Below are 24726 nucleotides of genomic sequence, written 5' to 3'. Positions count from 1 at the left end.
TCAGAAAGGCTCAATCAAAAGTAAGGTTCAACTCTGTTAGTTGAATGCACAGAACAGAAAGAAGTTTCATACAATGCTTCTGTGTAGTTTATATTTGAACATATTCTTTTTTCCACTATTACCCACATAGCGCTACGAATGTCCAGTTGCATTTTCTACTGACAGAGTGTTTCAAAACTGCTCAATCAAAAGTATGGTTTAACTCTGTTAGCTGAATGCTCAGATCAGAAAGAAGTTTCACAGAATGCTTCTGTGTAGTTTATATTTGAATATATTCCTTTTTCCACTACTACTCTCTTAGCGCTCAAAATGTCCAGTTGCATTTTCTACAGAAAGAGTGTTCAGATCTCCTCAATCAAAAGTATGTTTTAACTCTGCTAGCTGAATGCACAGATCAGAAAGAAGTTTCACAGAATGATTCTGTGTAGTTTATATTTGGAGACATTCCTTTTTCCACTATTACCCCCTTAGCGCTCCGAATCTCCACTTGCATTTTCTACAGAAAGAGTGTTTCAGAACGGCTCAATCAAAACTAAGGTTCAACTCTTTTAGTTGAACAAACAGAACAGAAAGAAGTTTCACACAATTCTTCTGTGTAGTTTTTATTTGTAGACATTCCTTTTCCCAATATAGGCCTCTTAGCGCTCAGAATGTCCAATTGCAGTTTCTACAGAAAGAGTGTTTCAGAACGGCTCAATCAAAAGTAAGGTTCAACTCTGTTAGTTGAATGCACAGAACAGAAAGAATTTTCACAGAATGCTACTGTGTAGTTTATATTTGAATATATTCCTTTTTCCACTATTACCCTCTTAGTGCTCCGAATGTCCACTTGCATTTTCTACAGAAAGAGTGTTCAGAACTGCGCAATCAAAAGTATGGTTTAACTCTGTTAGCTTAATGAACATATCAGAAAGAAGTTTCACACAATGCTTCTGTGTAGTTTTTATTTGAAGATATTATTTTTCCCAATAGAGGCCTCTTAGCGCTCAGAATGTCCAATTGCAGTTTCTACAGAAAGAGTGTTTCAGAAAGGCTCAATCAAAAGTAAGGTTCAACTCTGTTAGTTGAATGCACAGAACAGAAAGAAGTTTCATACAATGCTTCTGTGTAGTTTATATTTGAACATATTCTTTTTTCCACTATTACCCACTTAGCGCTACGAATGTCCAGTTGCATTTTCTACAGACAGAGTGTTTCAAAACTGCTCAATCAAAAGTATGGTTTAACTCTGTTAGCTGAATGCTCAGATCAGAAAGAAGTTTCACAGAATGCTTCTGTGTAGTTTATATTTGAATATATTACTTTTTCCACTACTACTCTCTTAGCGCTCCAAATGTCCAGTTGCATTTTCTACAGAAAGAGTGTTCAGATCTCCTCAACGAAAAGTATGGTTTAACTCTGTTAGCTGAATGCACAGATCAGAAAGAAGTTTCACAGAATGATTCTGTGTAGTTTATATTTGGAGACATTCCTTTTTCCACTATTACCCTCTTAGCGCTCCGAATCTCCACTTGCATTTTCTACAGAAAGAGTGTTACAGAACGGCTCAATCAAAACTAAGGTTGAACACTTTTAGTTGAACAAACAGAACAGAAAGAATTTTCACAAAATTCTTCTGTGTAGTTTTTATTTGTAGACATTCTTTTTCCCAATATAGGCCTCTTAGCGCTCAGAATGTCCAATTGCAGTTTCTACAGAAAGAGTGTTTCAGAACGGTCAATCAAAAGTAAGGTTCAACTCTGTTAGTTGAATGCACAGAACAGAAAGAAGTTTCATACAATGCTTCTGTGTAGTTTATATTTGAACATATTCTTTTTTCCACTATTACCCACTTAGCGCTACGAATGTCCAGTTGCATTTTCTACAGACAGAGTGTTTCAAAACTGCTCAATCAAAAGTATGGTTTAACTCTGTTAGCTGAATGCTCAGATCAGAAAGAAGTTTCACAGAATGCTTCTGTGTAGTTTATATTTGAATATATTCCTTTTTCCACTACTACTCTCTTAGCGCTCCAAATGTCCAGTTGCATTTTCTACAGAAAGAGTGTTCAGATCTGCTCAACCAAAAGTATGGTTTAACTCTGTTAGCTGAATGCACAGATCAGAAAGAAGTTTCACAGAATGATTCTGTGTAGTTTATATTTGGAGACATTCCTTTTTCCACTATTACCCTCTTAGCGCTCCGAATCTCCACTTGCATTTTCTACAGACAGAGTGTTTCAAAACTGCTCAATCAAAAGTATGGTTTAACTCTGTTAGCTTAATGCTCAGATCAGAAAGAAGTTTCACCGAATGCTTCTGTGTAGTTTATATTTGAATATATTCCTTTTTCCACTACTACGCTCTTAGCGCTCCAAATGTCCAGTTGCATTTTCTACAGAAAGAGTGTTCAGATCTGCTCAATCAAAAGTATGGTTTAACTCTGTTAGCTGAATGCACAGATCAGAAAGAAGTTTCACCGAATGATTCTGTGTAGTTTATATTTGAAGACATTCCTTTTTCCACTATTACCCTCTTAGCGCTCCGAATCTCCACTTGCATTTTCTACAAAAAGAGTGTTTCATAACTGCTCAATCAAAAATATGTTTTATCTCTGTTAACTGAAATTACAGATCAGAAATAAGTTTCACAGAATGCATCTGTGTAGTTTTTATTTGAAGATATTCTTTTTCCCAATGTAGGCCTCTTAGCGCTTAGCATGTCCAATTGCAGTTTCTACAGAAAGAGTGTTTCAGAACGGCTCAATCAAAAGTAAGGTTCAACTCTGTTAGTTGAATGCACAGAACAGAAAGTATTTTCACAGAATGCTACTGTGTAGTTTATATTTGAATATATTCCTTTTTCCACTATTACCCTCTTAGCGCTCCGAATGTCCACTTGCATTTTCTACAGAAAGAGTGTTCAGAACTGCGCAATCAAAAGTATGGTTTAACTCTGTTAGCTTAATGAACATATCAGAAATAAGTTTCACACAATGCTTCTGTGTAATTTTTATTTGAAGATATTATTTATCCCAATAGAGACCTCTTAGCGCTCAGAATGTCCAATTGCAGTTTCTACAGAAAGAGTGTTTCAGAAAGGCTCAATCAAATGTAAGGTTCAACTCTGTTAGTTGAATGCACAGAACAGAAAGAAGTTTCATACAATGCTTCTGTGTAGTTTATATTTGAACGTATTCTTTTTTCCACTATTACCCACTTAGCGCTACGACTGCCCAGTTGCATTTTCTACATACAGAGTGTTTCAAAACTGCTCAATCAAAAGTATGGTTTAACTCTGTTAGCTGAATGCTCAGATCAGAAAGAAGTTTCACAGAATGCTTCTGTGTAGTTTATATTTGAATATATTCCTTTTTCCACTACTACTCTCTTAGCGCTCCAAATGTCCAGTTGCATTTTCTACAGAAAGAGTGTTCAGATCTGCTCAACCAAAAGTATGGTTTAACTCTGTTAGCTGAATGCACAGATCAGAAATAAGTTTCACCGAATGATTCTGTGTAGTTTATATTTGAAGACATTCCTTTTTCCACTATTACCCACTTAGCGCTCCGAATCTCCACTTGCATTTTCTACAAAAAGAGTGTTTCATAACTGCTCAATCAAAAATATGTTTTATCTCTGTTAACTGAATTTACAGATCAGAAATAAGTTTCACAGAATGCATCTGTGTAGTTTTTATTTGAAGATATTCTTTTTCCCAATGTAGGCCTCTTAGCGCTTAGCATGTCCAATTGCAGTTCCTACAGAAAGAGTGTTTCAGAACGGCTCAATCAAAAGTAAGGTTCAACTCTGTTAGTTGAATGCACAGAACAGAAAGTATTTTCACAGAATGCTACTGTGTAGTTCATATTTGAATATATTCCTTTTTCCACTATTACCCTCTTAGCGCTCCGAATGTCCACTTGCATTTTCTACAGAAAGAGTGTTCAGAACTGCGCAATCAAAAGTATGGTTTAACTCTGTTAGCTTGATGAACATATCAGAAATTAGTTTCACACAATGCTTCTGTGTAGTTTTTATTTGAACATATTTTTTTTCCCAATAGAGGCATCTTAGCGCTCAGAATGTCCAATTGCAGTTTCTACAAAAAGAGTGTTTCAGAAAGGCTCAATCAAAAGTAAGGTTCAACTCTGTTAGTTGAATGCACAGAACAGAAAGAAGTTTCATACAATGCTTCTGTGTAGTTTATATTTGAACATATTCTTTTTTCCACTATTAGCCACTTAGCGCTACGAATGTCCAGTTGCATTTTCTACAGACAGAGTGTTTCAAAACTGCTCAATCAAAAGTATGGTTTAACTCTGTTAGCTGAATGCTCAGATCAGAAAGAAGTTTCACAGAATGCTTCTGTGTAGTTTATATTTGAATATATTCCTTTTTCCACTACTACTCTCTTAGCGCTCCAAATGTCCAGTTGCATTTTCTACAGAAAGAGTGTTCAGATCTGCTCAACCAAAAGTATGGTTTAACTCTGTTAGCTGAATGCACAGATCAGAAAGAAGTTTCACACAATGATTCTGTGTAGTTTATATTTGGAGACATTCCTTTTTCCACTATTACCCTCTTAGCGCTCCGAATCTCCACTTGCATTTTCTACAGAAAGAGTGTTACAGAACGGCTCAATCAAAACTAAGGTTGAACTCCTTTAGTTGAACAAACAGAACAGAAAGAAGTTTCACACAATTCTTCTGTGTAGTTTTTATTTGTAGACATTCTTTTTCCCAATATAGGCCTCTTAGCGCTCAGAATGTCCAATTGCAGTTTCTACAGAAAGAGTGTTTCAGAACGGCTCAATCAAAAGTAAGGTTCACCTCTGTTAGTTGAATGCACAGAACAGAAAGAAGTTTCATACAATGCTTCTGTGTAGTTTATATTTGAACATATTCTTTTTTCCACTATTACCCACTTTGCGCTACGAATGTACAGTTGCATTTTCTACAGACAGAGTGTTACAAAACTGCTCAATCAAAAGTATGGTTTAACTCTGTTAGCTGAATGCTCAGATCAGAAAGAAGTTTCACAGAATGCTTCTGTGTAGTTTATATTTGAATATATTCCTTTTTCCACTAATACGCTCTTAGCGCTCCAAATGTCCAGTTGCATTTTCTACAGAAAGAGTGTTCAGATCTGCTCAATCAAAAGTATGGTTTAACTGTGTTAGCTGAATGCACAGATCAGAAAGAAGTTTCACCGAATGATTCTGTGTAGTTTATATTTGAAGACATTCCTTTTTCCACTATTACCCTCTTAGCGCTCCGAATCTCCACTTGCATTTTCTACAAAAAGAGTGTTTCATAACTGCTCAATCAAAAATATGTTTTATCTCTGTTAACTGAAATTACAGATCAGAAATAAGTTTCACAGAATGCATCTGTGTAGTTTTTATTTGAAGATATTCTTTTTCCCAATGTAGGCCTCTTAGCGCTTAGCATGTCCAATTGCAGTTTCTACAGAAAGAGTGTTTCAGAACGGCTCAATCAAAAGTAAGGTTCAACTCTGTTAGTTGAATGCACAGAAGAGAAAGAAGTTTCACAGAATGCTACTGTGTAGTTTATATTTGAATATATTCCTTTTTCCACTATTACCCTCTTAGCGCTCCGAATGTCCACTTGCATTTTCTACAGAAAGAGTGTTCAGAACTGCGCAATCAAAAGTATGGTTTAACTCTGTTAGCTTAATGAACATATCAGAAATAAGTTTCACACAAAGCTTCTGTGTAGTTTTTATTTGAAGATATTATTTTTCCCAATATATGCCTCTTAGCGCTCAGAATGTCCAATTGCAGTTTCTACAGAAAGAGTGTTTCAGAAAGGCTCAATCAAAAGTAAGGTTCAACTCTGTTAGTTGAATGCACAGAACAGAAAGAAGTTTCATACAATGCTTCTGTGTAGTTTATATTTGAACATATTCTTTTTTCCACTATTACCCACTTAGCGCTACGAATGTCCAGTTGCATTTTCTACAGACAGAGTGTTTCAAAACTGCTCAATCAAAAGTATGGTTTAACTCTGTTAGCTGAATGCTCAGATCAGAAAGAAGTTTCACAGAATGCTTCTGTGTAGTTTATATTTGAATATATTCCTTTTTCCACTACTACTCTCTTAGCGCTCCAAATGTCCAGTAGCATTTTCTACAGAAAGAGTGTTCAGATCTGCTCAACCAAAAGTATGGTTTAACTCTGTTAGCTGAATGCACAGATCAGAAAGAAGTTTCACAGAATGATTCTGTGTAGTTTATATTTGGAGACATTCCTTTTTCCACTATTACCCTCTTAGCGCTCCGAATCTCCACTTGCATTTTCTACAGAAAGAGTGTTACAGAACAGCTCAATCAAAACTAAGGTTGAACTCTTTTAGTTGATCAAACAGAACAGAAAGAATTTTCACAAAATTCATCTGTGTAGTTTTTATTTGTAGACATTCTTTTTCCCAATATAGGCCTCTTAGCGCTCAGAATGTCCAATTGCAGTTTCTACAGAAAGAGTGTTTCAGAACGGCTGAATCAAAAGTAAGGTTCACCTCCGTTAGTTGAATGCACAGAACAGAAAGTAGTTTCATACAATGCTTCTGTGTAGTTTATATTTGAACATATTCTTTTTTCCACTATTACCCACTTAGCGCTACGAATGTCCAGTTGCATTTTCTACAGACAGAGTGTTTCAAAACTGCTCAATCAAAAGTATGGTTTAACTCTGTTAGCTGAATGCTCAGATCAGAAAGATGTTTCACAGAATGCTTCTGTGTAGTTTATATTTGAATATATTCCTTTTTCCACTACTACGCTCTTAGCGCTCCAAATGTCCTGTTGCATTTTCTACAGAAAGAGTGTTCAGATCTGCTCAATCAAAAGTATGGTTTAACTCTGTTAGCTGAATGCACAGATGAGAAAGAAGTTTCACCGAATGATTCTGTGTAGTTTATATTTGAAGACATTCCTTTTTCCACTATTACCCTCTTAGCGCTCCGAATCTCCACTTGCATTTTCTACAAAAAGAGTGTTTCATAACTGCTCAATCAAAAATATGTTTTATCTCTGTTAACTGAATTTACAGATCAGAAATAAGTTTCACAGAATGCATCTGTGTAGTTTTTATTTGAAGATATTCTTTTTCCCAATGTAGGCCTCTTAGCGCTTAGCATGTCCAATTGCAGTTTCTACAGAAAGTGTTTCAGAACGGCTCAATCAAAAGTAAGGTTCAACTATGTTAGTTGAATGCACAGAACAGAAAGAAGTTTCACAGAATGCTACTGTGTAGTTTATATTTGAATATATTCCTTTTTCCACTATTACCCTCTTAGCGCTCCGAATGTCCACTTGCATTTTCTACAGAAAGAGTGTTCAGAACTGCGCAATCAAAAGTATGGTTTAACTCTGTTAGCTTAATGAACATATCAGAAATAAGTTTCACACAAAGCTTCTGTGTAGTTTTTCTTTGAAGATATTATTTTTCCCAATATAGGACTCTTAGCGCTCAGAATGTCCAATTGCAGTTTCTACAGAAAGAGTGTTTCAGAAAGGCTCAATCAAAAGTAAGGTTCAACTCTGTTAGTTGAATGCACAGAACAGAAAGAAGTTTCATACAATGCTTCTGTGTAGTTTATATTTGAACATATTCTTTTTTCCACTATTAGCCACTTAGCGCTACGAATGTCCAGTTGCATTTTCTACAGACAGAGTGTTTCAAAACTGCTCAATCAAAAGTATGGTTTAACTCTGTTAGCTGAATGCTCAGATCAGAAAGAAGTTTCACAGAATGCTTCTGTGTAGTTTATATTTGAATATATTCCTTTTTCCACTACTACTCTCTTAGCGCTCCAAATGTCCAGTTGCATTTTCTACAGAAAGAGTGTTCAGATCTGCTCAATCAAAAGTATGGTTTAACTCTGTTAGCTGAATGCACAGATCAGAAAGAAGTTTCACAGAATGATTCTGTGTAGTTTATATTTGGAGACATTCCTTTTTCCACTATTACCCTCTTAGCGCTCCGAATCTCCACTTGCATTTTCTACAGAAAGAGTGTTTCAGAACGGCTCAATCAAAACTAAGGTTCAACTCTTTTAGTTGAACAAACAGAACAGAAAGAAGTTTCACACAATTCTTCTGTGTAGTTTTTATTTGTAGACATTCCTTTTCCCAATATAGGCCTCTTAGCGCTCAGAATGTCCAATTGCAGTTTCTACAGAAAGAGTGTTTCAGAACGGCTCAATCAAAAGTAAGGTTCAACTCTGTTAGTTGAATGCACAGAAGAGAAAGAAGTTTCACAGAATGCTACTGTGTAGTTTATATTTGAATATATTCCTTTTTCCACTATTACCCTCTTAGCGCTCCGAATGTCCACTTGCATTTTCTACAGAAAGAGTGTTCAGAACTGCGCAATCAAAAGTATGGTTTAACTCTGTTAGCTTAATGAACATATCAGAAATAAGTTTCACACAAAGCTTCTGTGTAGTTTTTATTTGAAGATATTATTTTTCCCAATATATGCCTCTTAGCGCTCAGAATGTCCAATTGCAGTTTCTACAGAAAGAGTGTTTCAGAAAGGCTCAATCAAAAGTAAGGTTCAACTCTGTTAGTTGAATGCACAGAACAGAAAGAAGTTTCATACAATGCTTCTGTGTAGTTTATATTTGAACATATTCTTTTTTCCACTATTACCCACTTAGCGCTACGAATGTCCAGTTGCATTTTCTACAGACAGAGTGTTTCAAAACTGCTCAATCAAAAGTATGGTTTAACTCTGTTAGCTGAATGCTCAGATCAGAAAGAAGTTTCACAGAATGCTTCTGTGTAGTTTATATTTGAATATATTCCTTTTTCCACTACTACTCTCTTAGCGCTCCAAATGTCCAGTAGCATTTTCTACAGAAAGAGTGTTCAGATCTGCTCAACCAAAAGTATGGTTTAACTCTGTTAGCTGAATGCACAGATCAGAAAGAAGTTTCACAGAATGATTCTGTGTAGTTTATATTTGGAGACATTCCTTTTTCCACTATTACCCTCTTAGCGCTCCGAATCTCCACTTGCATTTTCTACAGAAAGAGTGTTACAGAACAGCTCAATCAAAACTAAGGTTGAACTCTTTTAGTTGATCAAACAGAACAGAAAGAATTTTCACAAAATTCATCTGTGTAGTTTTTATTTGTAGACATTCTTTTTCCCAATATAGGCCTCTTAGCGCTCAGAATGTCCAATTGCAGTTTCTACAGAAAGAGTGTTTCAGAACGGCTGAATCAAAAGTAAGGTTCACCTCCGTTAGTTGAATGCACAGAACAGAAAGTAGTTTCATACAATGCTTCTGTGTAGTTTATATTTGAACATATTCTTTTTTCCACTATTACCCACTTAGCGCTACGAATGTCCAGTTGCATTTTCTACAGACAGAGTGTTTCAAAACTGCTCAATCAAAAGTATGGTTTAACTCTGTTAGCTGAATGCTCAGATCAGAAAGATGTTTCACAGAATGCTTCTGTGTAGTTTATATTTGAATATATTCCTTTTTCCACTACTACGCTCTTAGCGCTCCAAATGTCCTGTTGCATTTTCTACAGAAAGAGTGTTCAGATCTGCTCAATCAAAAGTATGGTTTAACTCTGTTAGCTGAATGCACAGATGAGAAAGAAGTTTCACCGAATGATTCTGTGTAGTTTATATTTGAAGACATTCCTTTTTCCACTATTACCCTCTTAGCGCTCCGAATCTCCACTTGCATTTTCTACAAAAAGAGTGTTTCATAACTGCTCAATCAAAAATATGTTTTATCTCTGTTAACTGAATTTACAGATCAGAAATAAGTTTCACAGAATGCATCTGTGTAGTTTTTATTTGAAGATATTCTTTTTCCCAATGTAGGCCTCTTAGCGCTTAGCATGTCCAATTGCAGTTTCTACAGAAAGTGTTTCAGAACGGCTCAATCAAAAGTAAGGTTCAACTATGTTAGTTGAATGCACAGAACAGAAAGAAGTTTCACAGAATGCTACTGTGTAGTTTATATTTGAATATATTCCTTTTTCCACTATTACCCTCTTAGCGCTCCGAATGTCCACTTGCATTTTCTACAGAAAGAGTGTTCAGAACTGCGCAATCAAAAGTATGGTTTAACTCTGTTAGCTTAATGAACATATCAGAAATAAGTTTCACACAAAGCTTCTGTGTAGTTTTTCTTTGAAGATATTATTTTTCCCAATATAGGACTCTTAGCGCTCAGAATGTCCAATTGCAGTTTCTACAGAAAGAGTGTTTCAGAAAGGCTCAATCAAAAGTAAGGTTCAACTCTGTTAGTTGAATGCACAGAACAGAAAGAAGTTTCATACAATGCTTCTGTGTAGTTTATATTTGAACATATTCTTTTTTCCACTATTAGCCACTTAGCGCTACGAATGTCCAGTTGCATTTTCTACAGACAGAGTGTTTCAAAACTGCTCAATCAAAAGTATGGTTTAACTCTGTTAGCTGAATGCTCAGATCAGAAAGAAGTTTCACAGAATGCTTCTGTGTAGTTTATATTTGAATATATTCCTTTTTCCACTACTACTCTCTTAGCGCTCCAAATGTCCAGTTGCATTTTCTACAGAAAGAGTGTTCAGATCTGCTCAATCAAAAGTATGGTTTAACTCTGTTAGCTGAATGCACAGATCAGAAAGAAGTTTCACAGAATGATTCTGTGTAGTTTATATTTGGAGACATTCCTTTTTCCACTATTACCCTCTTAGCGCTCCGAATCTCCACTTGCATTTTCTACAGAAAGAGTGTTTCAGAACGGCTCAATCAAAACTAAGGTTCAACTCTTTTAGTTGAACAAACAGAACAGAAAGAAGTTTCACACAATTCTTCTGTGTAGTTTTTATTTGTAGACATTCCTTTTCCCAATATAGGCCTCTTAGCGCTCAGAATGTCCAATTGCAGTTTCTACAGAAAGAGTGTTTCAGAACGGCTCAATCAAAAGTAAGGTTCAACTCTGTTAGTTGAATGCACAGAACAGAAAGAAGTTTCATACAATGCTTCTGTGTAGTTTATATTTGAACATATTCTTTTTTCCACTATTACCCACTTAGCGCTACGAATGTCCAGTTGCATTTTCTACAGACAGAGTGTTTCAAAACTGCTCAATCAAATGTATGGTTTAACTCTGTTAGCTGAATGCTCAGATCAGAAAGTAGTTTCACAGAATGCTTCTGTGTAGTTTATATTTGAATATATTCCTTTTTCCACTACTACGCTCTTAGCGCTCCAAATGTCCAGTTGCATTTTCTACAGAAAGAGTGTTCAGATCTGCTCAATCAAAAGTATGGTTTAACTCTGTTAGCTGAATGCACAGATCAGAAAGAAGTTTCACCGAATGATTCTGTGTAGTTTATATTTGAAGACATTCCTTTTTCCACTATTACCCTCTTAGCGCTCCGAATATCCACTTGCATTTTCTACAGAAAGAGTGTTACAGAACGGCTCAATCAAAACTAAGGTTTAACTCTTTTAGTTGAACAAACAGAACAGAAAGAAGTTTCACAGAATTCTTCTGTGTAGTTTTTATGTGTAGACATTCTTTTTCCCAATATAGGCCTCTTAGCGCTCAGAATGTCCAATTGCAGTTTCTACAGAAAGAGTGTTTCAGAACGGCTGAATCAAAAGTAAGGTTCACCTCCGTTAGTTGAATGCACAGAACAGAAAGTAGTTTCATACAATGCTTCTGTGTAGTTTATATTTGAACATATTCTTTTTTCCACTATTACCCACTTAGCGCTACGAATGTCCAGTTGCATTTTCTACAGACAGAGTGTTTCAAAACTGCTCAATCAAAAGTATGGTTTAACTCTGTTAGCTGAATGCTCAGATCAGAAAGATGTTTCACAGAATGCTTCTGTGTAGTTTATATTTGAATATATTCCTTTTTCCACTACTACGCTCTTAGCGCTCCAAATGTCCTGTTGCATTTTCTACAGAAAGAGTGTTCAGATCTGCTCAATCAAAAGTATGGTTTAACTCTGTTAGCTGAATGCACAGATGAGAAAGAAGTTTCACCGAATGATTCTGTGTAGTTTATATTTGAAGACATTCCTTTTTCCACTATTACCCTCTTAGCGCTCCGAATCTCCACTTGCATTTTCTACAAAAAGAGTGTTTCATAACTGCTCAATCAAAAATATGTTTTATCTCTGTTAACTGAATTTACAGATCAGAAATAAGTTTCACAGAATGCATCTGTGTAGTTTTTATTTGAAGATATTCTTTTTCCCAATGTAGGCCTCTTAGCGCTTAGCATGTCCAATTGCAGTTTCTACAGAAAGTGTTTCAGAACGGCTCAATCAAAAGTAAGGTTCAACTATGTTAGTTGAATGCACAGAACAGAAAGAAGTTTCACAGAATGCTACTGTGTAGTTTATATTTGAATATATTCCTTTTTCCACTATTACCCTCTTAGCGCTCCGAATGTCCACTTGCATTTTCTACAGAAAGAGTGTTCAGAACTGCGCAATCAAAAGTATGGTTTAACTCTGTTAGCTTAATGAACATATCAGAAATAAGTTTCACACAAAGCTTCTGTGTAGTTTTTCTTTGAAGATATTATTTTTCCCAATATAGGACTCTTAGCGCTCAGAATGTCCAATTGCAGTTTCTACAGAAAGAGTGTTTCAGAAAGGCTCAATCAAAAGTAAGGTTCAACTCTGTTAGTTGAATGCACAGAACAGAAAGAAGTTTCATACAATGCTTCTGTGTAGTTTATATTTGAACATATACTTTTTTCCACTATTAGCCACTTAGCGCTACGAATGTCCAGTTGCATTTTCTACAGACAGAGTGTTTCAAAACTGCTCAATCAAAAGTATGGTTTAACTCTGTTAGCTGAATGCTCAGATCAGAAAGAAGTTTCACAGAATGCTTCTGTGTAGTTTATATTTGAATATATTACTTTTTCCACTACTACTCTCTTAGCGCTCCAAATGTCCAGTTGCATTTTCTACAGAAAGAGTGTTCAGATCTGCTCAATCAAAAGTATGGTTTAACTCTGTTAGCTGAATGCACAGATCAGAAAGAAGTTTCACAGAATGATTCTGTGTAGTTTATATTTGGAGACATTCCTTTTTCCACTATTACCCTCTTAGCGCTCCGAATCTCCACTTGCATTTTCTACAGAAAGAGTGTTTCAGAACGGCTCAATCAAAACTAAGGTTCAACTCTTTTAGTTGAACAAACAGAACAGAAAGATGTTTCACACAATTCTTCTGTGTAGTTTTTATTTGTAGACATTCCTTTTCCCAATATAGGCCTCTTAGCGCTCAGAATGTCCAATTGCAGTTTCTACAGAAAGAGTGTTTCAGAACGGCTCAATCAAAAGTAAGGTTCAACTCTGTTAGTTGAATGCACAGAACAGAAAGAAGTTTCATACAATGCTTCTGTGTAGTTTATATTTGAACATATTCTTTTTTCCACTATTACCCACTTAGCGCTACGAATGTCCAGTTGCATTTTCTACAGACAGAGTGTTTCAAAACTGCTCAATCAAAAGTATGGTTTAACTCTGTTAGCTGAATGCTCAGATCAGAAAGATGTTTCACAGAATGCTTCTGTGTAGTTTATATTTGAATATATTCCTTTTTCCACTACTACGCTCTTAGCGCTCCAAATGTCCTGTTGCATTTTCTACAGAAAGAGTGTTCAGATCTGCTCAATCAAAAGTATGGTTTAACTCTGTTAGCTGAATGCACAGATGAGAAAGAAGTTTCACCGAATGATTCTGTGTAGTTTATATTTGAAGACATTCCTTTTTCCACTATTACCCTCTTAGCGCTCCGAATCTCCACTTGCATTTTCTACAAAAAGAGTGTTTCATAACTGCTCAATCAAAAATATGTTTTATCTCTGTTAACTGAATTTACAGATCAGAAATAAGTTTCACAGAATGCATCTGTGTAGTTTTTATTTGAAGATATTCTTTTTCCCAATGTAGGCCTCTTAGCGCTTAGCATGTCCAATTGCAGTTTCTACAGAAAGTGTTTCAGAACGGCTCAATCAAAAGTAAGGTTCAACTATGTTAGTTGAATGCACAGAACAGAAAGAAGTTTCACAGAATGCTACTGTGTAGTTTATATTTGAATATATTCCTTTTTCCACTATTACCCTCTTAGCGCTCCGAATGTCCACTTGCATTTTCTACAGAAAGAGTGTTCAGAACTGCGCAATCAAAAGTATGGTTTAACTCTGTTAGCTTAATGAACATATCAGAAATAAGTTTCACACAAAGCTTCTGTGTAGTTTTTCTTTGAAGATATTATTTTTCCCAATATAGGACTCTTAGCGCTCAGAATGTCCAATTGCAGTTTCTACAGAAAGAGTGTTTCAGAAAGGCTCAATCAAAAGTAAGGTTCAACTCTGTTAGTTGAATGCACAGAACAGAAAGAAGTTTCATACAATGCTTCTGTGTAGTTTATATTTGAACATATTCTTTTTTCCACTATTACCCACGTACCGCTACGAATGTCCAGTTGCATTTTCTACAGACAGAGTGTTTCAAAACTGCTCAATCAAAAGTACGGTTTAACTCTGTTAGCTGAATGCTCAGATCAGAAAGAAGTTTCACAGAATGCTTCTGTGTAGTTTATATTTGAATATATTACTTTTTCCACTACTACTCTCTTAGCGCTCCAAATGTCCAGTTGCATTTTCTACAGAAAGAGTGTTCAGATCTGCTCAATCAAAAGTATGGTTTAACTCTGTTAGCTGAATGCACAGATCAGAAAGAAGTTTCACAGAATGATTCTGTGTAGTTTATATTTGGAGACATTCCTTTTTCCACTATTACCCTCTTAGCGCTCCGAATCTCCACTTGCATTTTCTACAGAAAGAGTGTTTCAGAACGGCTCAATCAAAACTAAGGTTCAACTCTTTTAGTTGAACAAACAGAACAGAAAGATGTTTCACACAATTCTTCTGTGTAGTTTTTATTTGTAGACATTCCTTTTCCCAATATAGGCCTCTTAGCGCTCAGAATGTCCAATTGCAGTTTCTACAGAAAGAGTGTTTCAGAACGGCTCAATCAAAAGTAAGGTTCAACTCTGTTAGTTGAATGCACAGAACAGAAAGAAGTTTCATACAATGCTTCTGTGTAGTTTATATTTGAACATATTCTTTTTTCCACTATTACCCACTTAGCGCTACGAATGTCCAGTTGCATTTTCTACAGACAGAGTGTTTCAAAACTGCTCAATCAAAAGTATGGTTTAACTCTGTTAGCTGAATGCTCAGATCAGAAAGATGTTTCACAGAATGCTTCTGTGTAGTTTATATTTGAATATATTCCTTTTTCCACTACTACGCTCTTAGCGCTCCAAATGTCCTGTTGCATTTTCTACAGAAAGAGTGTTCAGATCTGCTCAATCAAAAGTATGGTTTAACTCTGTTAGCTGAATGCACAGATGAGAAAGAAGTTTCACCGAATGATTCTGTGTAGTTTATATTTGAAGACATTCCTTTTTCCACTATTACCCTCTTAGCGCTCCGAATCTCCACTTGCATTTTCTACAAAAAGAGTGTTTCATAACTGCTCAATCAAAAATATGTTTTATCTCTGTTAACTGAATTTACAGATCAGAAATAAGTTTCACAGAATGCATCTGTGTAGTTTTTATTTGAAGATATTCTTTTTCCCAATGTAGGCCTCTTAGCGCTTAGCATGTCCAATTGCAGTTTCTACAGAAAGTGTTTCAGAACGGCTCAATCAAAAGTAAGGTTCAACTATGTTAGTTGAATGCACAGAACAGAAAGAAGTTTCACAGAATGCTACTGTGTAGTTTATATTTGAATATATTCCTTTTTCCACTATTACCCTCTTAGCGCTCCGAATGTCCACTTGCATTTTCTACAGAAAGAGTGTTCAGAACTGCGCAATCAAAAGTATGGTTTAACTCTGTTAGCTTAATGAACATATCAGAAATAAGTTTCACACAAAGCTTCTGTGTAGTTTTTCTTTGAAGATATTATTTTTCCCAATATAGGACTCTTAGCGCTCAGAATGTCCAATTGCAGTTTCTACAGAAAGAGTGTTTCAGAAAGGCTCAATCAAAAGTAAGGTTCAACTCTGTTAGTTGAATGCACAGAACAGAAAGAAGTTTCATACAATGCTTCTGTGTAGTTTATATTTGAACATATTCTTTTTTCCACTATTAGCCACTTAGCGCTACGAATGTCCAGTTGCATTTTCTACAGACAGAGTGTTTCAAAACTGCTCAATCAAAAGTATGGTTTAACTCTGTTAGCTGAATGCTCAGATCAGAAAGAAGTTTCACAGAATGCTTCTGTGTAGTTTATATTTGAATATATTCCTTTTTCCACTACTACTCTCTTAGCGCTCCAAATGTCCAGTTGCATTTTCTACAGAAAGAGTGTTCAGATCTGCTCAATCAAAAGTATGGTTTAACTCTGTTAGCTGAATGCACAGATCAGAAAGAAGTTTCACAGAATGATTCTGTGTAGTTTATATTTGGAGACATTCCTTTTTCCACTATTACCCTCTTAGCGCTCCGAATCTCCACTTGCATTTTCTACAGAAAGAGTGTTTCAGAACGGCTCAATCAAAACTAAGGTTCAACTCTTTTAGTTGAACAAACAGAACAGAAAGAAGTTTCACACAATTCTTCTGTGTAGTTTTTATTTGTAGACATTCCTTTTCCCAATATAGGCCTCTTAGCGCTCAGAATGTCCAATTGCAGTTTCTACAGAAAGAGTGTTTCAGAACGGCTCAATCAAAAGTAAGGTTCAACTCTGTTAGTTGAATGCACAGAACAGAAAGAAGTTTCATACAATGCTTCTGTGTAGTTTATATTTGAACATATTCTTTTTTCCACTATTACCCACTTAGCGCTACGAATGTCCAGTTGCATTTTCTACAGACAGAGTGTTTCAAAACTGCTCAATCAAATGTATGGTTTAACTCTGTTAGCTGAATGCTCAGATCAGAAAGTAGTTTCACAGAATGCTTCTGTGTAGTTTATATTTGAATATATTCCTTTTTCCACTACTACGCTCTTAGCGCTCCAAATGTCCAGTTGCATTTTCTACAGAAAGAGTGTTCAGATCTGCTCAATCAAAAGTATGGTTTAACTCTGTTAGCTGAATGCACAGATCAGAAAGAAGTTTCACCGAATGATTCTGTGTAGTTTATATTTGAAGACATTCCTTTTTCCACTATTACCCTCTTAGCGCTCCGAATATCCACTTGCATTTTCTACAGAAAGAGTGTTACAGAACGGCTCAATCAAAACTAAGGTTTAACTCTTTTAGTTGAACAAACAGAACAGAAAGAAGTTTCACAGAATTCTTCTGTGTAGTTTTTATTTGTAGACATTCTTTTTCCCAATATAGGCCTCTTAGCGCTCAGAATGTCCAATTGCAGTTTCTACAGAAAGAGTGTTTCAGAACGGCTGAATCAAAAGTAAGGTTCACCTCCGTTAGTTGAATGCACAGAACAGAAAGTAGTTTCATACAATGCTTCTGTGTAGTTTATATTTGAACATATTCTTTTTTCCACTATTACCCACTTAGCGCTACGAATGTCCAGTTGCATTTTCTACAGACAGAGTGTTTCAAAACTGCTCAATCAAAAGTGTGGTTTAACTCTGTTAGCTGAATGCTCAGATCAGAAAGATGTTTCACAGAATGCTTCTGTGTAGTTTATATTTGAATATATTCCTTTTTCCACTACTACGCTCTTAGCGCTCCAAATGTCCTGTTGCATTTTCTACAGAAAGAGTGTTCAGATCTGCTCAATCAAAAGTATGGTTTAACTCTGTTAGCTGAATGCACAGATGAGAAAGAAGTTTCACCGAATGATTCTGTGTAGTTTATATTTGAAGACATTCCTTTTTCCACTATTACCCTCTTAGCGCTCCGAATCTCCACTTGCATTTTCTACAAAAAGAGTGTTTCATAACTGCTCAATCAAAAATATGTTTTATCTCTGTTAACTGAATTTACAGATCAGAAATAAGTTTCACAGAATGCATCTGTGTAGTTTTTATTTGAAGATATTCTTTTTCCCAATGTAGGCCTCTTAGCGCTTAGCATGTCCAATTGCAGTTTCTACAGAAAGTGTTTCAGAACGGCTCAATCAAAAGTAAGGTTCAACTATGTTAGTTGAATGCACAGAACAGAAAGAAGTTTCACAGAATGCTACTGTGTAGTTTATATTTGAATATATTCCTTTTTCCACTATTACCCTCTTAGCGCTCCGAATGTCCACTTGCATTTTCTACAGAAAGAGTGTTCAGAACTGCGCAATCAAAAGTATGGTTTAACTCTGTTAGCTTAATGAACATATCAGAAATAAGTTTCACACAAAGCTTCTGTGTAGTTTTTCTTTGAAGATATTATTTTTCCCAATATAGGACTCTTAGCGCTCAGAATGTCCAATTGCAGTTTCTACAGAAAGAGTGTTTCAGAAAGGCTCAATCAAAAGTAAGGTTCAACTCTGTTAGTTGAATGCACAGAACAGAAAGAAGTTTCATACAATGCTTCTGTGTAGTTTATATTTGAACATATACTTTTTTCCACTATTAGCCACTTAGCGCTACGAATGTCCAGTTGCATTTTCTACAGACAGAGTGTTTCAAAACTGCTCAATGAAAAGTATGGTTTAACTCTGTTAGCTGAATGCTCAGATCAGAAAGAAGTTTCACAGAATGCTTCTGTGTAGTTTATATTTGAATATATTACTTTTTCCACTACTACTCTCTTAGCGCTCCAAATGTCAAGTTGCATTTTCTACAGAAAGAGTGTTCAGATCTGCTCAATCAAAAGTATGGTTTAACTCTGTTAGCTGAATGCACAGATCAGAAAGAAGTTTCACAGAATGATTCTGTGTAGTTTATATTTGGAGACATTCCTTTTTCCACTATTACCCTCTTAGCGCTCCGAATCTCCACTTGCATTTTCTACAGAAAGAGTGTTTCAGAACGGCTCAATCAAAACTAAGGTTCAACTCTTTTAGTTGAACAAACAGAACAGAAAGATGTTTCACACAATTCTTCTGTGTAGTTTTTATTTGTAGACATTCCTTTTCCCAATATAGGCCTCTTAGCGCTCAGAATGTCCAATTGCAGTTTCTACAGAAAGAGTGTTTCAGAACGGCTCAATCAAAAGTAAGGTTCAACTCAGTTAGTTGAATGCACAGAACAGAAAGAAGTTTCATACAATGCTTCTGTGTAGTTTATATTTGAACATATTCTTTTTTCCACTATTACCCACTTAGCGCTACGAATGTCCAGTTGCATTTTCTACAGACAGAGTGTTTCAAAACTGCTCAATCAAAAGTATGGTTTAACTCTGTTAGCTGAATGCTCAGATCAGAAAGATGTTTCACAGAATGCTTCTGTGTAGTTTATATTTGAATATATTACTTTTTCCACTACTACGCTCTTAGCGCTCCAAATGTCCTGTTGCATTTTCTACAGAAAGAGTGTTCAGATCTGCTCAATCAAAAGTATGGTTTAACTCTGTTAGCTGAATGCACAGATGAGAAAGAAGTTTCACCGAATGATTCTGTGTAGTTTATATTTGAAGACATTCCTTTTTCCACTATTACCCTCTTAGCGCTCCGAATCTCCACTTGCATTTTCTACAAAAAGAGTGTTTCATAACTGCTCAATCAAAAATATGTTTTATCTCTGTTAACTGAATTTACAGATCAGAAATAAGTTTCACAGAATGCATCTGTGTAGTTTTTATTTGAAGATATTCTTTTTCCCAATGTAGGCCTCTTAGCGCTTAGCATGTCCAATTGCAGTTTCTACAGAAAGTGTTTCAGAACGGCTCAATCAAAAGTAAGGTTCAACTATGTTAGTTGAATGCACAGAACAGAAAGAAGTTTCACAGAATGCTACTGTGTAGTTTATATTTGAATATATTCCTTTTTCCACTATTACCCTCTTAGCGCTCCGAATGTCCACTTGCATTTTCTACAGAAAGAGTGTTCAGAACTGCGCAATCAAAAGTATGGTTTAACTCTGTTAGCTTAATGAACATATCAGAAATAAGTTTCACACAAAGCTTCTGTGTAGTTTTTCTTTGAAGATATTATTTTTCCCAATATAGGACTCTTAGCGCTCAGAATGTCCAATTGCAGTTTCTACAGAAAGAGTGTTTCAGAAAGGCTCAATCAAAAGTAAGGTTCAACTCTGTTAGTTGAATGCACAGAACAGAAAGAAGTTTCATACAATGCTTCTGTGTAGTTTATATTTGAACATATTCTTTTTTCCACTATTAGCCACTTAGCGCTACGAATGTCCAGTTGCATTTTCTACAGACAGAGTGTTTCAAAACTGCTCAATCAAAAGTATGGTTTAACTCTGTTAGCTGAATGCTCAGATCAGAAAGAAGTTTCACAGAATGCTTCTGTGTAGTTTATATTTGAATATATTCCTTTTTCCACTACTACTCTCTTAGCGCTCCAAATGTCCAGTTGCATTTTCTACAGAAAGAGTGTTCAGATCTGCTCAATCAAAAGTATGGTTTAACTCTGTTAGCTGAATGCACAGATCAGAAAGAAGTTTCACAGAATGATTCTGTGTAGTTTATATTTGGAGACATTCCTTTTTCCACTATTACCCTCTTAGCGCTCCGAATCTCCACTTGCATTTTCTACAGAAAGAGTGTTTCAGAACGGCTCAATCAAAACTAAGGTTCAACTCTTTTAGTTGAACAAACAGAACAGAAAGAAGTTTCACACAATTCTTCTGTGTAGTTTTTATTTGTAGACATTCCTTTTCCCAATATAGGCCTCTTAGCGCTCAGAATGTCCAATTGCAGTTTCTACAGAAAGAGTGTTTCAGAACGGCTCAATCAAAAGTAAGGTTCAACTCTGTTAGTTGAATGCACAGAACAGAAAGAAGTTTCATACAATGCTTCTGTGTAGTTTATATTTGAACATATTCTTTTTTCCACTATTACCCACTTAGCGCTACGAATGTCCAGTTGCATTTTCTACAGACAGAATGTTTCAAAACTGCTCAATCAAATGTATGGTTTAACTCTGTTAGCTGAATGCTCAGATCAGAAAGTAGTTTCACAGAATGCTTCTGTGTAGTTTATATTTGAATATATTCCTTTTTCCACTACTACGCTCTTAGCGCTCCAAATGTCCAGTTGCATTTTCTACAGAAAGAGTGTTCAGATCTGCTCAATCAAAAGTATGGTTTAACTCTGTTAGCTGAATGCACAGATCAGAAAGAAGTTTCACCGAATGATTCTGTGTAGTTTATATTTGAAGACATTCCTTTTTCCACTATTACCCTCTTAGCGCTCCGAATATCCACTTGCATTTTCTACAGAAAGAGTGTTACAGAACGGATCAATCAAAACTAAGGTTTAACTCTTTTAGTTGAACAAACAGAACAGAAAGAAGTTTCACAGAATTCTTCTGTGTAGTTTTTATTTGTAGACATTCTTTTTCCCAATATAGGCCTCTTAGCGCTCAGAATGTCCAATTGCAGTTTCTACAGAAAGAGTGTTTCAGAACGGCTGAATCAAAAGTAAGGTTCACCTCCGTTAGTTGAATGCACAGAACAGAAAGAAGTTTCATACAATGCTTCTGTGTAGTTTATATTTGAACATATTCTTTTTTCCACTATTACCCACTTAGCGCTACGAATGTCCAGTTGCATTTTCTACAGACAGAGTGTTTCAAAACTGCTCAATCAAAAGTATGGTTTAACTCTGTTAGCTGAATGCTCAGATCAGAAAGATGTTTCACAGAATGCTTCTGTGTAGTTTATATTTGAATATATTCCTTTTTCCACTACTACGCTCTTAGCGCTCCAAATGTCCTGTTGCATTTTCTACAGAAAGAGTGTTCAGATCTGCTCAATCAAAAGTATGGTTTAACTCTGTTAGCTGAATGCACAGATGAGAAAGAAGTTTCACCGAATGATTCTGTGTAGTTTATATTTGAAGACATTCCTTTTTCCACTATTACCCACTTAGCGCTCCGAATCTCCACTTGCATTTTCTACAAAAAGAGTGTTTCATAACTGCTCAATCAAAAATATGTTTTGTCTCTGTTAACTGAATTTACAGATCAGAAATAAGTTTCACAGAATGCATCTGTGTAGTTTTTATTTGAAGATATTCTTTTTCCCAATGTAGGCCTCTTAGCGCTTAGCATGTCCAATTGCAGTTTCTACAGAAAGTGTTTCAGAACGGCTCAATCAAAAGTAAGGTTCAACTATGTTAGTTGAATGCACAGAACAGAAAGAAGTTTCACAGAATGCTACTGTGTAGTTTATATTTGAATATATTCCTTTTTCCACTATTACCCTCTTAGCGCTCCGAATGTCCACTTGCATTTTCTACAGAAAGAGTGTTCAGAACTGCGCAATCAAAAGTATGGTTTAACTCTGTTAGCTTAATGAACATATCAGAAATAAGTTTCACACAAAGCTTCTGTGTAGTTTTTCTTTGAAGATATTATTTTTCCCAATATAGGACTCTTAGCGCTCAGAATGTCCAATTGCAGTTTCTACAGAAAGAGTGTTTCAGAAAGGCTCAATCAAAAGTAAGGTTCAACTCTGTTAGTTGAATGCACAGAACAGAAAGAAATTTCATACAATGCTTCTGTGTAGTTTATATTTGAACATATTCTTTTTTCCACTATTAGCCACTTAGCGCTACGAATGTCCAGTTGCATTTTCTACAGACAGAGTGTTTCAAACTGCTCAATCAAAAGTATGGTTTAACTCTGTTAGCTGAATGCTCAGATCAGAAAGAAGTTTCACAGAATGCTTCTGTGTAGTTTATATTTGAATATATTCCTTTTTCCACTACTACTCTCTTAGCGCTCCAAATGTCCAGTTGCATTTTCTACAGAAAGAGTGTTCAGATCTGCTCAATCAAAAGTATGGTTTAACTCTGTTAGCTGAATGCACAGATCAGAAAGAAGTTTCACAGAATGATTCTGTGTAGTTTATATTTGGAGACATTCCTTTTTCCACTATTACCCTCTTAGCGCTCCGAATCTCCACTTGCATTTTCTACAGAAAGAGTGTTTCAGAACGGCTCAATCAAAACTAAGGTTCAACTCTTTTAGTTGAACAAACAGAACAGAAAGATGTTTCACACAATTCTTCTGTGTAGTTTTTATTTGTAGACATTCCTTTTCCCAATATAGGCCTCTTAGCGCTCAGAATGTCCAATTGCAGTTTCTACAGAAAGAGTGTTTCAGAACGGCTCAATCAAAAGTAAGGTTCAACTCTGTTAGTTGAATGCACAGAACAGAAAGAAGTTTCATACAATGCTTCTGTGTAGTTTATATTTGAACATATTCTTTTTTCCACTATTACCCACTTAGCGCTACGAATGTCCAGTTGCATTTTCTACAGACAGAGTGTTTCAAAACTGCTCAATCAAAAGTATGGTTTAACTCTGTTAGCTGAATGCTCAGATCAGAAAGTAGTTTCACAGAATGCTTCTGTGTAGTTTATATTTGAATATATTCCTTTTTCCACTACTACGCTCTTAGCGCTCCAAATGTCCAGTTGCATTTTCTACAGAAAGAGTGTTCAGATCTGCTCAATCAAAAGTATGGTTTAACTCTGTTAGCTGAATGCACAGATCAGAAAGAAGTTTCACCGAATGATTCTGTGTAGTTTATATTTGAAGACATTCCTTTTTCCACTATTACCCTCTTAGCGCTCCGAATATCCACTTGCGTTTTCTACAGAAAGAGTGTTACAGAACGGCTCAATCAAAACTAAGGTTTAACTCTTTTAGTTGAACAAACAGAACAGAAAGAAGTTTCACAGAATTCTTCTGTGTAGTTTTTATTTGTAGACATTCTTTTTCCCAATATAGGCCTCTTAGCGCTCAGAATGTCCAATTGCAGTTTCTACAGAAAGAGTGTTTCAGAACGGCTCAATCAAAAGTAAGGTTCACCTCCGTTAGTTGAATGCACAGAACAGAAAGAAGTTTCATACAATGCTTCTGTGTAGTTTATATTTGAACATATTCTTTTTTCCACTATTACCCACTTAGCGCTACGAATGTCCAGTTGCATTTTCTACAGACAGAGTGTTTCAAAACTGCTCAATCAAAAGTATGGTTTAACTCTGTTAGCTGAATGCTCAGATCAGAAAGATGTTTCACAGAATGCTTCTGTGTAGTTTATATTTGAATATATTCCTTTTTCCACTACTACGCTCTTAGCGCTCCAAATGTCCTGTAGCATTTTCTACAGAAACAGTGTTCAGATCTGCTCAATCAAAAGTATGGTTTAACTCTGTTAGCTGAATGCACAGATGAGAAAGAAGTTTCACCGAATGATTCTGTGTAGTTTATATTTGAAGACATTCCTTTTTCCACTATTACCCTCTTAGCGCTCCGAATCTCCACTTGCATTTTCTACAAAAAGAGTGTTTCATAACTGCTCAATCAAAAATATGTTTTATCTCTGTTAACTGAATTTACAGATCAGAAATAAGTTTCACAGAATGCATCTGTGTAGTTTTTATTTGAAGATATTCTTTTTCCCAATGTAGGCCTCTTAGCGCTTAGCATGTCCAATTGCAGTTTCTACAGAAAGAGTGTTTCAGAACGGCTCAATCAAAAGTAAGGTTCAACTATGTTAGTTGAATGCACAGAACAGAAAGAAGTTTCACAGAATGCTACTGTGTAGTTTATATTTGAATATATTCCTTTTTCCACTATTACCCTCTTAGCGCTCCGAATGTCCACTTGCATTTTCTACAGAA

The sequence above is a fragment of the Symphalangus syndactylus genome, chromosome 4, assembly GCF_028878055.3.
Source record: "Symphalangus syndactylus isolate Jambi chromosome 4, NHGRI_mSymSyn1-v2.1_pri, whole genome shotgun sequence".
Classification (NCBI taxonomy): Eukaryota; Metazoa; Chordata; class Mammalia; order Primates; family Hylobatidae; genus Symphalangus; species Symphalangus syndactylus.
Note: the sequence above shows the minus strand (reverse complement) of the source record.